This window comes from Zophobas morio, unplaced genomic scaffold, assembly GCF_036711695.1.
Source record: "Zophobas morio isolate AGI-343-1 ecotype UQ-CSIRO unplaced genomic scaffold, CSIRO_AGI_Zmor_V1 ptg000012l, whole genome shotgun sequence".
NCBI classification, from domain to species: Eukaryota; Metazoa; Arthropoda; class Insecta; order Coleoptera; family Tenebrionidae; genus Zophobas; species Zophobas morio.
The window spans coordinates 8,681,948-8,697,749 of NW_026972117.1; the positions used below are offsets into that span (position 1 = coordinate 8,681,948).

Genomic DNA, 15,802 nt, shown 5'->3' on the forward strand with positions numbered 1-15,802 from the left:
CGAACGGTGGCAAAATGCCACATCCTTTGACAACACTCAGTTAAATTTTCAATTATTTTTAAGCAATAATAAATCAGTGATCCGAAAAATCATAACCCATTGCACGGGCTACTTTCCGTGTGGGTAAAACCTCCTCTTAATTTCTCAGTCGCGAACCTTGTTCTCGGTCCTATAATTATCATCTCCAATTAGAGAAACGCCGCCTAGTTAAAGCGCCATCGCAATAACATGTTCTATTCTGCCATTAGAGAGTAATTGGAGAAAACGCTCCAAATGGATTTCAATTTAAAGGTGGCAAAACAAACATTCATCTTATGCATTCAACTCGTCCGCGCCATTTATATCACAAGACTCTTGCACTTTGTGTTCCTCGCTTGATTTATGTAGCGAAATTGTACAAACAAGAATTCGGAATTCCCCCATTATTTAAACTTCTTGCTTTTTATTTATCCACGCTGACGAAACGAATGTCACCGTTTAAAGTCGCCGGATTTCCAGGTCGCACCGAATCCAATTAAGGCCCGTAACCTGCAGTCTCAGTGCATTTTCGGACGAATACACCATAAAAATTGCGGTCACGTCGCGATGCTACAGTCTGCAATTTTTTTCGCCGCTTTATTAATAAAAACAGAGAATGGGAGGTTGCGCTACTTTTAACTTGAAAAATTCAGAGTCGTGGTTTGGGTTAGAATGTGAGCTGTTGCGGCGGACGACCGACGAAATAAAATTCACGGTTTATGGAAGTATTTATATTTTTAGTTGTTTTGCATGCATTGGAAACAATAAAAACCAACGACGGGATTTTTTCGACCAAATAAATTAGGGTTTCTTGACTGCATTAAAGTAAGTAAAAAATTCTCGAAAATTGCAAAAAAAAAAATGTTGGTGAGTGTTGATATCGGGCTCTTCTTCGGCGCGTTCCAAAATTTGTTCTTCAGCTTGCTTCTTTCCGTCACGATCGTGTAACACACTGTACAATTTTTATTGAGTTAATAACACTGTTTTCGTTAGTTAATTTAAAATTAATTTTCGGTATTGAGGTCGTCTCGTTTAGTGGTAAAATAAAAAAACCCAATTTTTCAGCGTTATTTCCCAGCGGCTGCAATTTCGTCAAACACCGGTCCGCACGTTCATCGAAATGGAATATTTAAAGCAGGTGTGAATGTATGATTAATAAACTTCCCGAACTATTATGGTGCTTTTGAGGGCACGTTTCAATGGATCAGCTCGTCGAAGTGAATCTTTGACGTCGCGTTTGCCATTAAAAGTGGCGACCTTTCAACACCGCCCGCCGATTAATGTTTGATGAGATTCATTCGACCAAATTGCGGTGCAGTTGATAGTTCGCAGGAGCGAGAGAAAAACGGCAGCGGAGCGGAGTGAGACCGGGCCGCCATTGATTTTATCCGCTAGCGTCGCCCCACGCAGTCCCGGATTAACCAACTACTAGCACTAAACGTTTTTTTCTAGTGTCCACACAGCCTGAATAATTATTCTTAACACGCCATTTCGGTGTCGTTCCGAGGCGCCAATTGACCTCAATCCGGCGCTGTGCAGCCTGCGATGGTTTATGCGGCCCTTTTCACCGCGTTTCTCAAATATTTGATGCGTACAGCGGCATGTTTATTTTATGGGACGCCGTAAATAAATCGCTGAACTTGGTATTTGTCTAGAATTCACAAAAACAAACGTAAACATGAATTCGCAAGGAGGCTCTTCATTTTTTAGCGTGCGGAGGGTAATGCGTCTTTCGTCTTTTGGCGTGATTGAGAAAGGGCTCGTTGAGAGTGCGACAAGCGATCTCTTTGCGACGATGATTAATCTGGAGAACGTTTACGTCTCTTTAGGCCGCCTGCTGGGGGAATTTTTACAAGTTTTTGCGTTTAGGGTGAGGAGTGTTAAGGGATGGAATTTCAATAAGGTTTGGCGAAGTTTTCATTATGTTGTTTTAATTTAGGTCAGTGGGGTAGAGTGTGAGATAAGGGTTTAGATGTAGCGTTATCTACTGAAGGAGGTTGTTTTGAGTTGACGCAAGTCGCTACATTTGTGACAGCTTATTAAAGCAGTTGCAAGGTTTAGTAGTTGTTAGTGCATCGCTAGGAGCGCAGGTTTTATAAAATTAGATATAACAAGGACAATAATTTTCTTCTTAGATGATATTTTCGTAGCGTTTTGATAATATTATTCCAAGAATTTCTCCAGGGAGTTTCTATTATGTGCCTTTTATTACAGAGCGTAAACTGGGGAAGTATAATAGTAGTCTAATTTCATATTTTCTCGACGTTTCATGATCCGTAGAGTATGAAAAAATGGGTCTCCCGTTTTCCAGCTGTGTGTCGTCTGTCTGTCTGTCGTCTGTGTCGATATTATTAGACAGATAATCACCACAACTACTGAACCGATTTTTGTTATGTTTTATATCTGTTTACGTCACCTCAAAATTTTATATAGTAATTCTTATTTAAATTGCCTAAAATTACATATTTTTATATTTGTCGTTCACTTCTCAAATTTGTGATCAAGATTAAGAAAATTGATAAAATTGTTCATAGAGGGCAGTACTCGATTTTTATTAATTATAATAAATTATTAGAGATAAAAAAAGAAAACAAAGTGATATAATATAGATTATACATAAAAATTATTTTTTACTATACACAGTGTTCTGTTTTTGAAGTATAACAAAAATTGAAAAACTAAATAAATCGAGAAATTCAGAAATAAAAAATTTTTAATCGACATATTGAAAAAATTGAAAAATGGAAAAATTGAAAAATCGAGGAAACCAAAAATCGAAAATTCCCAAAATTTTTAAAATCGATAAACCGAGTTGTCAAAATATCCAAACAAGAAAAATCCTAAAATCCAAAATATCGAAAATTTGAAGAATCCAGATTTCGAAAAATCTTTAAAACATCGAAAAAATTGAGCAACCCAAAAATTGCAAAATTGGTACATCAGAACATTAAAAAATTGAAAAACTGATAAACTGAAAAAATCTTAAATTTAGAAATCGCAAAATTGAAAAATTGAAAAACCGAGAAGTCGAAAAATCGGAAAACGGAGACACCAAAAATTGAGAAACCTAAAAATTCAAAATTTAAAAAATCTATAAATTAAAGAATCGAAAAACTGAAAAATTTTGAAATTAAAAAAATCCAAGTCAGAAATGATGAAAAATTAGGAAGAGATCAAAAATTAAAAAAACGGAACATCGCAAAATTGGAAAATCAAAAAGCTGAAAAGTTGAAAAATTGAAAAAAGATGGAGAAGTCAAAAAATCGAAAACTTGGGAAATCGAAATAACCCCCAAATCGAAAAATCCAAAAGTTTAAAACTGAACAACCAAAAAAATGAAAAATTAAAAAATCGAAATATCGAACAAAGAAATCTCGATAAATCGAGAAATCGAAAAATTGACAAATGGATAAACCGAAAAATTCAAAAATTGGAAAAATTGGAAAACCGAAAGATCTAAAACCGAGAAGTCAAAAAATCGAAGTATCGAGAAGTCGTAAACATAAAAAAATTGAAAAATCTAAAATTTAAAAATTAAAAAAAATTAAAACTGGAAATATTGAAAGAATAAAAAATCGAAAAATTTAGAAATCAAAATGTCCAAAATTTTAAAAATGGAGAAACTGAAAAATGAAGAAGCTGAAAAGATGAAAAAAAATCTGGAAAATCGAAACATCGAAAAAGTCAAGAGTGGATTATTCGAAAAAATGAGAAATTTAAACATCGTACCATCGAGAAATAGAGAAATCAAAAAATTTTAATCGAAATATAGAAAAACAAAAAAAATCGAAAATTCGAAAGATTTTTAAAATCGAAAAACCGAGATATCAAAATATCTAAACATCAAAAATCGTAAAACCGAAAGCTTGAAACATCAAAAACGAAAAAGTTGAAAAATTAAATAACTGAAAAATCAAAAGTTTTAAAATCCGAGAAACTGCAAAAAAATGTCGAAGAATTAATAACCGAAAAATTGAAAAGCCGAGATGTTCAAAAATTCGAAAACGGAGAAACCAAAAAATTGAGAAATCCAAAGATCCAAATTTTAAAAATTAAAAAATAAAAATAAAAAAAAAACTGAAAATAAAAGAATCGAAAAACAGAAAATTTAACAAATTAAAAAATTCCGAAAGAGAAATGATGAAAAATTGAGAAATCAAAAATTGAAAAATCGAAACATCGAAAATCGAAAAATTGAAAAGTCAAAAAATTGAAAAAAGATCGAGAAGTCGAAAAATTGGGAAACCCCAAAATCGAAAAATCGAAAAATTTAAAATTGAAAAACTAAAATCGAGAGATCGAAACAGAAATCTCGATAAATCAAGAAATCGAAAAATTGAAAAATGGAAAAACCGAAAAATTAAAAAATTGGAAAATCGAAAAAAAATTTGAAAAATTGAAAAACCAAAAAATTTAAAACTGAGAAGTCAAAAAATCGAAGGATCGAGAACTCGGAAGCATAAAAAATTGAAAAATCTAAAATTTAAAAATAAAAAAAAAATGAAAACTGGAAATATCGAAGGAATGAACAATCGAAAAATTGAGAAATCAAAATATTCAAAATATAAAAATCGAAAAATTGAAAAATCAAGAAGCTAAAAAGTTAAAAAAATCCTGAAAATCGAAAACCGAAGAAGTCAAGAGTCAATTATTCGAAAAAGTGAAAAATTTAAACATCGTACTATCGAGAAATAGAAAAATCAAAAAATTTTAATCGAAATATAGAAACAAAATGAAAATTCGAATATTCGAAAAATTTTTAAAATCGATAAACCGAGATATCAAAATATCTAAACATCAAAGGCGTAAAATCGAAAGCTTGAAAAATCAAAAACGAAAAATTTTAAAAATCGAAAAGTTGATAAATTAAATAACTGAACAATCAAAACTTTGAGAAATCCAAGGATCGAAACTTAAAAAAATTAAAAAAATAAAAATATGAAAATTAAAGAATCGAAAAACAGAAATTTAACAAATTAAAAAATTACAAAAGAGAAATGATGAAATCGAAAAATTGAAAAGTCAAAAAATTGAAAAAGATCGAGAAGTCGAAAAATTGGGAAACCACAAAATCGAAAAATCGAAAAATTGAAGAATTGAAAAACCAAAGATCGAGAAATCGAAAAATTGGGAAATCAAAATATCTAAAAAGTTAAAAAAATCTGAGAAATCGAAAAATCCAAGGTCAATAAATCGAAAAATGGAAAAATCAAAATATCGGGAAGCCCTAATGTCGAAAATAGAGAAATGGAATATTCAAAAAATCAAAAAATCGATTAATCGAGAAATTGGGGAATCGAAAAATCGAAAATTTAGAAACTGCAAAAATTAAAAAATTCAAAAACTTCAAAATCAAAGAATTACAGAATCGAAAAATCGAAAAATCGTAAAATTGAAACATCGGAAAATTAAAAAACCAAACAATGAAAAAATCGGGAAATCGAAAACTTTGAGAATCGGGAAATTAGAGGATCAAAAATTTGCAAAATATCAACACTGAAATATCGAAAAATTGAATAATCGAAAAACTGAAAATCGAGAAACCAAAAATTGAAAAATCGAAACAATGAAAAATTGGAAAAAGTTCCAGAAGATGAAAAACCGAAAAATTGGGAAACCCCAAAATCGAAAGATCGAAAGATAGAAATCTCGATAAATAAATCGAGAAATCGAATAATTGAAAAATGGAAAAATGGAAAAATCGAAAACCCAAAGTTTGAAAAATTCAATCACTGCAAAATCTGAGATAAAGAAGTCAAAAAATCGAAACATCGAGAAATCAAAAAATCAAAAAATTGAATATTAAAAATATCGAAGGAATGAAAAATCGAATAATAAGTAATTAAAATACCTGAAATTTTAAAAATCGAAAAACTGAAAAACCAACAAACTAAAAACTTAAAAAAAAAACTGAAAAATCGTGAAATGGAAAATTCAAGAATCGGTAAATCGAAAAATGGAAAAATTCAAAAATGGAGAAATTGAGAAATCGAAAACTCGAAAATTTGGAAACGTCAAAAATTAAAAATTTCTAAAATTTAAAAAACAAAAAATTAAAGAATTGAAAATTCGCAACACATCAACACTGAAACATCGAAAAATTAAGTCATCGAAAAACTGAAAATCGAGAAATCGAAAAACTTAAAAATCGATAGATTGAAGAACAAGAAAACTGAAAAAAATCTCAAAATTAAAAAATCGAAACATCGAAAAATAGAAAATCTGAAAATACGACAAATGAAAAAAAATCGAAAAGTCGGTCAAAAAATGGAAAATTTAGAAACGTCAAAAATTAAAAAATCCAAAAATTTAAAAACCAAAAAATTGAAGAATCGAAAAATTGAACAATAGTAAAATTGAAACATCGGAAAAGTGAAAAAATTGAGGAATCGAAAATTTGAAGAATCAGGAAATTAAAGAATCGAAAATTTGCAATATATCAACACTGAAATATCGAGGACTTGAGTCATCGGGCAATCTAAAAATTGAAAAATCGATAAATGGAAGAACAGAAAAACTGAAAAAAATCGCAAAAGTGAAATATCGAAAATGAGAAATCAAAAATTCTAAAAAATAAAAAATGGAAAATTTATATCTACAATTTAAATGTTTTTCCAAAAATTTCGATGCCTAAAAACGTTTTGCAAGATTTCAAAGCATTGGATTTTGCAATTTCAAAGTTAAATTGTAAAATGTTATACAATGTTGTTTTGTTTTTTTTTCAAAAAATCTGGATAAGTAAGGTAAAAACTCAAGACGGATTCATAAACCACAATTGGTGGAATACGTTTTTCATAAAATTTAAATAACATTTACTATTGTACAATTTGGAAGTGACGTCATTCCATTGTTGATGGGGATGAGCAGATAAATTTTAGTTAGTGTTTCACCATCTACATGATATTCCCAACGTACATACAAAATTTGAAAACAATCGGCTCCGTAGTTTCGAAAATTATCTGGGTAATAAAAATGTGGACAGACGGCGGACTGACACAGACAGGCAGATAGACAAAAACGGGAGACCCATTTTTCCAGCTCTAGGGGTCCTGAAACGTCGAGAAATCCTGAAAGTGACCAGTAACTCGATTATAATACTTCCTTAGCTTATGCTCGGAAATTAAGACGCAGCAGAAGAACAACGCAGAGATTTTTTTTCAAATATTCATAGAAATTGTCCTAAATATTGTGAAATGTACACACTTCGCTGTGAGAGTAACTTCTCTTTCCCGTTTCGAGTCCACGATGATCCTAATTCAACTGATAATAATTAGTAAGTTTCAAAGTTCTTCCCCTCAAAATGTATCAATGCTTAAATTGAATTGTGCATATTATCAATGCATTATTTTTAAATATTTGAATGAGAAGTTACGAAAAGAAATAATAACTGAAGGAAAACCATCCAAGTAACAATTTTACCCCTGGCAGTACAAACAAGGTATGAATGAATTCACCAGATTAGTGGCCATTTAGCTGTCTAGTCAAAAGAATGACTCACTATCCAAGGGTTTCAACGGTAAATTAGAAAACCCATAAAAACATGGAGGGTTGTCTACGTTATTTAAAGGATATATTCTTTTAAAGGCGGTTTCTTGGTTTCTTCTTTTTCTTGGTGCTAAATTAAATTTTAAACCGGGACACTACAATATACAGAGTGAAAAGGTAATTAAGCTGAATAAATAAAACTTTGTTTTCAAATGGAACACCGTTATCTATGTTAGGATACGAGTTTATCAACATTACTTGTAAGTTTAAGATGTAGTTTTCTTTTGAGAATCTACATTAACAATTTGTTCTGTGTTATTTGAGTTTTGTAATATCCGAGTTGCTACATGCGTTTTAGTGTCTATTGTGTATATGGTATACGATTTCACCATTTCTAGTCTAGGATCGGTAGTTTTCATTGTTCGTGAATTTAGCCGGAGGTTCGTTTATATCAAAAGCCGCATTCAATTTTCATTTTCATGAAAAAATATTTAGGAAAAAAAATCTCTTTCAATTTAAAACCGAACCATGCATGAAAAACACCGAAAACTTTTTTTAAATATTAGTACAACGATTGAATTTTCTGATCTGACTTTTCTTTTTCCAGATGTTTGCACCTTTCGACATCTTTACTTGGGATTAATGTCCGAGTCAAGCTAAAGGGTAAGTGCTCGCAAACAACATTAATCTTCAAAGGAAGAAAAATTGTAGTGCGCAGTTTCATTGATTGATTCTCTCATTTCAAACGCGTCACAGTGAGCTTTATTAACAAGCAAATCCAAATAATTAAATGAATAATCACAATATTCGACTGTCTAATAATTCATTGAAATAGATAATAATTACAACTTCAACTACAATACATTGTTGCGGATTAGAGTAGGATACAACATAATTTCATCAAACAAATTACTTCGAAATCGACATATATCCACCATTCTGTAATTATTACATCAGCCGTAATGTAATTTGATGATTGATTTTATCAGTCTCGGTGACACTTACTCGGATTTAATATCCTAAATATTCACAATACGTGGTATTATCCACTGCTGTTGTTTACAATTTTATGCTTCGATAGAGGATTTTTATAACATTGATAATAGTTCCTAGGTGCTTTATTTATTTTGTTATTTCTATTAAGTGATCTGATTGTTTTCGTCGCGTATTGAAACAAACACCCGTTTGAGGATTTATTTGGAAAATCGTTATACAAAGTAGAACGCATTCGAGCTTGTATCATTATCGATACAAATACGTTTTCATATTGGAAAGAAAATCTATCTCTAGTTTTCGGTTAAAGACGGATCGAGTAATCCTTTGATTACTCCTTCGAGCCTATAATTATTCCTGCAGTTATTTATATCCTCAATTTACTTACCCATGAATTAAATCTATATACATTACCAGCTGCTAACTGCTGTTTCTTGCCGTATGTGATATATTGTTTCCGTTTTAAACTCTCCAGAATTCCGTACACTAATTGTTATTAATTTTCCCGAAGCCCTTCAGTTTTCAACTAGACTCCTGCTTTGTTAATTATCCTCGCGCAAAGTCAATTGCATGTCGACATTCAGAACTCAACCGATAGTTAACTCGAACTCCGTTACAATACGATTACCATCGAAATTATCCTATACGTAGCGAGATCATTCAACTAAGGCGCTTAATTGATTCAATTAATAAAACGGAAGCAACGAATCCTTCCGAGGACTGTTTTTCGGAGCGACAAACCCTTTTAACAAGGATGTGACAAGAGGAATCCATCTCCAATTGAATTCGGCGGGATCGGCTCGGAATAAGTTTAAACGGATTCGCTCCAAGCTTGTAAAAAATTCCCACAAAAAATCTACATTGTGTACAAACTTAATTTCAGGTTTTTCGCCAATATTTGCCTGCGGCGGCCTTTTTTCCAGGCAGCGATTTAATTGTGAAGTAACCGGAAGCTCGGGTTGCGCCCTTGCAGTATTTAAATTTAATCGTAATTTGCTTAAATTCACGAGGGGAGGTTTGATATCGACGTTCGCTTCTTCCCGTTCGGGAAAGATTTGTTAATTGCGTTTGGGCTCATTTGGGCTGAATTAAGACGCGGTTTGAGGGCTAATTGTTCGACTATGAACGTTTCATTTTTTGTAGGGTTGGATCGATGAGAGGCAATTAATTCCGGGTTTTTTTGGTGACAAACTAGAGTTGTGTTGCCGGTGTTTGATTACAAAACAGTGTCCTGTTTGGATTCAGTGATGTTGCAAACGGGTGATTTTAAAAATAAATGGTTGTTGTAGTGAGTACTTGTCGTTGTAACACTGGGTTTTTATAATTCAAAACTGTTGCTGATTCCAGGTTCGAGTGCAAGTTTGTTGGATACTTTTAACCAGGAAAGCGGATTTACGTGTCCATAAAATAGAACAAAGTGGCAATTTTATTTTCGGTTTTGCTATCGCTGGTGTCAAGTGTCGCGCAAAATTTGCTTATTCATTCGACAGATAGAAAATTTGTTCTATTAGTGAGTCCACTGAAATGAAAAATTGTTTTTACATTTTTTTCTATATCGTTCATTAAAACTGAAAATATAAGAGCTTTCATGATGGAGCCTTGTGCTTCACCGAAAAACTTTAAACTTTAAAAAATTCGCCTCTCTGTTAATAGCTATATTAAATATAACTGAGTGTCTGAAATTTTTCAATCACCTTAACCACGATACTGCCAGAGCCAGATGTTTTGTTCTTGCATATTTCCGAATAACTGATTTTATTTCATTTTCCGGGTCCTCTCTATAGCATATAGGAAGTTCCAAAACGTGTGCGATATTTTCTTATTTCAATGTTTTATGTTCGAACAGAGTAGAGGTTGAAGGGTCGACTAATTTGACAATGAGTTTTTGTACAAATATGGTGGAGGTGCCGGGACAAAATTATAATTATAAGATACATAAAAAAACACCCCATATTGCGAAATAATTTTACTATTAGCACGTTCAAATAACAAGCATCAACGGCATTCGTGTCAAAAAAAAATGAAATTTGATCGATTTTTCCTCTTCAATATAGAAGAAAGGTCCGTAAGATGACGTCATCATTTTTTGGGAAAGTCATTAGCAAATAAATGTTAATTAACGATTTATTGTAAAATGTTATACAACTGACTTTTATTCAAAAATCTAGTTACACGGATTCATAAACCACAAGTGCAGGAGTACCTTATTGTATAAAATATGAATAATATTTACTATTGTAATATTTGAAGATGATGTCATTCCGTTGTTGGTAGAGATAATTAAACAAATGTTGGTTAATTCTTATTCATGTCAATATTTTTGATAGTAGTGATTCATGGTCGGACTAATTTGACCAATTTTGAGTTATTGGGTATATTTAGTGTTAACTGCCGTGATAAAATTAATTTCAAATATATTTATTTCACATTTATTAAAAAACATCTGTGATTTTATTTTTTTTAATAACGACTTCTGTAAGTTTATATAAAAAATTGGGTGAAACGTAGACAAGAATCTTTCAGTTTCTTGAAAAACCTTATAGCATGGACTCTAGGCATTTCTTCAAATTCTTTAAAAAATAAACCACCAGGAGATCACAATTTTTTTTAACATTATTAAAAAAAAAATAGTAAGAGCCTCCCAAATTCTTAACATTCTTTAAAAATGAGACCCCCCCAGTCGGAATTTTAAACTTCATAACACAGCACACTCCAAAATCTTCCGAAATTCTTTCGAATTAAAACAAAAGACAATAGAGACCCTCTTGATTCTTTCAAACACTTAAAAAAACGACACTTGTGGTTCTTGAGATTCTTGACATTCTTAAAAGAAAGACGCCAGGAATCCCCAAGATTTTTTAAATTGTTAAAAAGAAGACACAAAGAATCCTCCAGATTCCTTCACATTCTTAAAGAGTCGCAAGGAATCCCTGAAATTTTGGACATCCACAAGGAGTGTCTTGAATCCTATTTTTTTTTAAACTTCAAAATTCTTTCAAGCTCGTAAGAAATATATACAAGGAGCTATCGAGAGTCTTTTAAATTCATTAAAAAGGACACTGGGAACCTCCGAGGTTCTTGACATTCTTAAAAAGGAAGACACTCGAAGTCCCCAAGATTCCCTTATATTGTTAAAAAGAAGATACAAGGAATCTCCGAAATTTTGGACATTCTTTAAAGCCACACACCAGGAATCCTCTTTTTTTTAATTCTAAAAACGATACTTGTCTCTCCTTGTCTCTCACCTCTTCCACAGATTTAATAGGCTTTAGGAGCCCCCAAGATTAATTAAAATTTTTAGAACAAGACACCATGAGCTTTCAAAATCCTTTCAAGCTCATAAGAAATATATACAAGGGGATATTGAGAGGCTTTTAAATTCTTTAAAAAAGACATTGGGAACCCCCGAAGTTCTTGACATTCTTAAAAAAAAGACTCTAGAAATCCCCAGGATTCTTTTAAATTGTTTGAAAGAACACACAAGAAATCCCTACATTCCTTCAAATTCATAAAGGAGTCGCAAGGAATCCCCGAAATTTTGGATATTCTTTAAAACAAGACACTAGGAATCCGCAACTTTTTTTGTAAATTCTTTAAAAAAACCCCTTCCCGAGATTCAAAATGCTTAGGAGACCTCAAGATTAATTTAAATTTTTAGAAGACACCAGGAGCTTTCAAAATCCTTTCAAGCTCATAAGAAATATATACAAGAGGCTATTGAGAGTCTTTCAAATTCTTTAAAGAGGACACTGTAAACCCCCCAGGCTGTTGACATTCTTAAAAAAAGACACTATAAATCCTCCAGATTTTTTAAAATTGTAAAAAGAAGATACAACGAATTTCTTCAAATTCTTAAAACGTGTCACAAGGAATCTCGGAAATTTTGGACATTTTTTACAACAAGACACTAGGAATAATCTGTTTTTAAACTATAAAAAAAAATACTTGTCTCTCACCTCTTCCCCAGATTTAATAGGATTTAGGAGCTCCAAAGATCAATTTACATTTTCAGAACAAGACACCAGGAGCTCTCAAAATCCTTTCAAGCTCGTAAGAAATGTGTACAAGGGGCTATTGAAAGTTTTTTAAATTCTTTTAAAAGCAAGCTGGGAACCCCCGAAGTTCTTGATATTCTTAAAAAAAGACACTAGAAATTCCCAGGATTCTTTTAAATTTTTTAAAAGAAGACACAAGGAATCCCCGAAATTTTTTAGTAAATTCGTTAATAAACTCACTTGCCTCTCACCTCCTATCCACATTCAGGCGGTTTTAGGAACCCCAAGATTAATTTAAATGTTTAGAAAAAGACACCAAGAGCTTTCAAAATTATTTCAAGCTCATAAGAAAAATATACAAGGGGTTATGGAGAGATTTTTTAAATTCTTTAAAAAGGACACTGGGAATCCCCGAGTTTCTTGAAATTCTTAAAAAGGAAGACACCAGAAATCCCCAAGATTCTTTTAAATTGTTAAAAAGAAGACACAAGGAATCCCCCAGATTCCTTCAAATTCTTAAATAGAGTCACAAGGAATCTTCGAAATTTTGGACACTCTTTAAAATAAGACACTAGGAATCCTCATTTTTTTTAATTCGAAAAAAATACTTGTCTCTCACCTCTTCCCCAGGTTTAATAGACTTTAGGAACTCCCAAGATTAATTAAAATTTTTAGAACAAGACACCAGGAGCTTTCAAAATCCTTTCAAGCTCGTAAGAAATATATACAAGAGGCTATGGACAGACTTTTAAATTCTTTAAAAAGGACACTGGGAACCCCCGAGGCTTTTGACATTTTTAAAAAAAGACACTATAAATCCTCAAGATTCTTTTACATTGTAAAAAGAACACATAAGGAATTCCCCAGATTCCTTAAAATTCTTAAAAAGAGTCACAAGAAATCCCCGAAATTTTGGTCATTCGTTAAAACAAGACACTAGAGGTCCTATTTTTTTTAATCTTGAAAATTCTTTTAAGCTCATAAGATAAGAAATGTATACAAGGGGCTATCTAAAGTTTTTTAAATTCTTTAAAAAGAACACTGGAAAACCCCGAGGTTCTTGACACTCTTAAAAAAAGACACTAGAAATCCCCAAGATTATTTTAAATTGTTGAAAAGAAGACACAAGAAATCTCTTAGATTCCCCCAAATTCTTAAAAAGAGTCGCAAGGAAACTCCGAAATTTTCGATATTTTTTAAAACAAGACATTGGAAATCCTCAATTTTTTTAAAGTTCTTCAAAAAGACACTTGCTTTTCACCGGCTCTCCAGATTCAGAAAGCTTTAGAAACCCCCAAGATTAATTTAAATTTTTAGAAAGGCACCAGAAGCTTCCAAAATCCTTTCAAGCTCATAAGAAACATATATGCAAGGGGTTATCGAGAGTTTTTTAAATTCTGTAAAAAGGACACTGGGAGCCCCTGAATTTCATGACATTTAAAAAAAAAGACAATAGAAATCCCCAAGATTCTTTTAAATTATTTAAAAGAAGACACAAGGAATCCCCTAGATTCCTTCAAATTCTTAAAAGGATTCCCCGAAATTTTGGACATTCTTTGAAACAAGACTCTACGAATACTATTTTTTTTATTTTCAAAATCCTTTCAAGCTCATCAGAAATGTATACAAGGGGCTATCGAAAGTTTTTAATTTTTTTAAAAAGGACACTAGGAACCCCTGAGGTTCTTGATATTCTTCAAAAACGACACTAGAAATCCCGAAGATTCTTTTAAACTGTTAAAAAGGATACACAAGCAATCCCTCAGATTCCCCCAAGTTCTTAAAAGGAATCCCCGAAATTTTGAACACTTTTTAAAACAAGATACCAGGAATTCTAATTTTTTTTAAATTCTTAAAAGAGACACTTGCCTCTCACCCCTTCCCGAGATTCGAAAGGCTTTAAGAGCTTCCAAGATTATTATAAATTTTTAGAAGGAGACACCAGGAGATTCCAAAACCTTTTTAAGTTAATAAAGTATATATAAAATCGAAAGTCTTTTAAATTCTTTAAAAAGGACACTGGGAGCCTCCGAGTTTCTTAAAATTCTTGAAAAAAAGACACTAGATATCCCCAAGAGTCTTTTAAAGTGTTTAAAAGAAGACACAAGGTGTTCCCAAGATACATTCAAATTTTTGAAAAGAGTCGTAAGTAATCCCCGAAATTTTGCACGTTCTTTAAAACAAGACACTCGGAATCTTCAATTTTTCTTTAAATTCTTAAAAAAGACACTTGTCTTTCACCTCCTTCCGAGATTCGGAAGATTTTAGGAGCCTTAAAATTAATTTAAATTTTAGAAAAAGACACAGGAGTTCCCATAATTTTTTCAAGCTCATATATACAAGAGGCTATCGAGAGTTTTCTAGATTCTTTAAAAAGAACATTGGAAACCCCCGAAAGTTCATGAAATTAAAAAAAAAAGAACACTAGCCCTCCTTCTCAATCTTTCTCATTCTTAATAATGCTTCCGAAACTCTTTCTAATTTTTGAAAAAAAGACCCAAGGAACACCAGACATTCTGTCAAATTCTCAAACAAAAAGTCACTAGGAACCCCCAAGATTATGGATTTTGTTTAAAAAAAAACATTAAGAATGCCCAAGATTTTTTTAATTTCTTAAAAAAAAAACTACTACTACCCCTCTTCAATTTTTTCCCAAACAACTTGATATATGGCCGAAATACAAATTTCAACTCGGCAAAATTTCATCGTCAGAAGTTTACCATGTTTTGGCTAACCTTAAAACGTTTGTAAGATTTCAGAGCATCAGGTTTTGTCGTTTCAGCGTTAAATTGTAAAATGTTCTAAATTTTGTTTTTTTTTTTCAAAAATTTGAACGTTTAGGGTAAAAACTCAAGACGGAATCATAACCAATAAGTACAGGAGCATCTTATTTTTTCAAATTTGAATAACTTGACCATTGCAAATTTTGACGTCATCCCATTATTGGGGGATGACTAGACAAATTTTGGTTAGTCATTATAAAAGACTAAACTAACTAAAGACAGATACTTTTTTTCGAAGCTACCTAATGATCAATAATTTTTTGTGGGTAATCAACTAAAATAATCTGTCCAATTTTAATTTGTTATGCAAAACTGGTGGAGGCGCCGGGATAAAAAGTAATTTCAAATATCTATTTTAAGACATTAAGAGAAAATTATAAAACAGACATAGTTTTAAGATAAATTCGTCCCAGCCGAATAGATTTACGATTGTTTGAGTTGTTGCTGAAAAGTGGTGGAAGCGGTGGGATGAAATTAATTCAAAATATTTTTTTGAGGCTTTCAGGTATTTTTCTGAATATGTTCATT

General features: G+C 31.8%; 1 protein-coding gene across 1 annotated transcript in view; it reads left to right on the plus strand.

Moving 5' to 3' along the window:
- Positions 1-15,802, plus strand: part of LOC135127731 (chaoptin) — a 477,252-nt gene that overhangs the window by 128,316 nt on the left and 333,134 nt on the right. Inside the window, exon 3 of the mRNA XM_064054314.1 lies at positions 8,111-8,166. The gene's annotated coding sequence lies outside the window, so the exon portion shown is untranslated. The remainder of the gene's footprint in view (positions 1-8,110; positions 8,167-15,802) is intronic.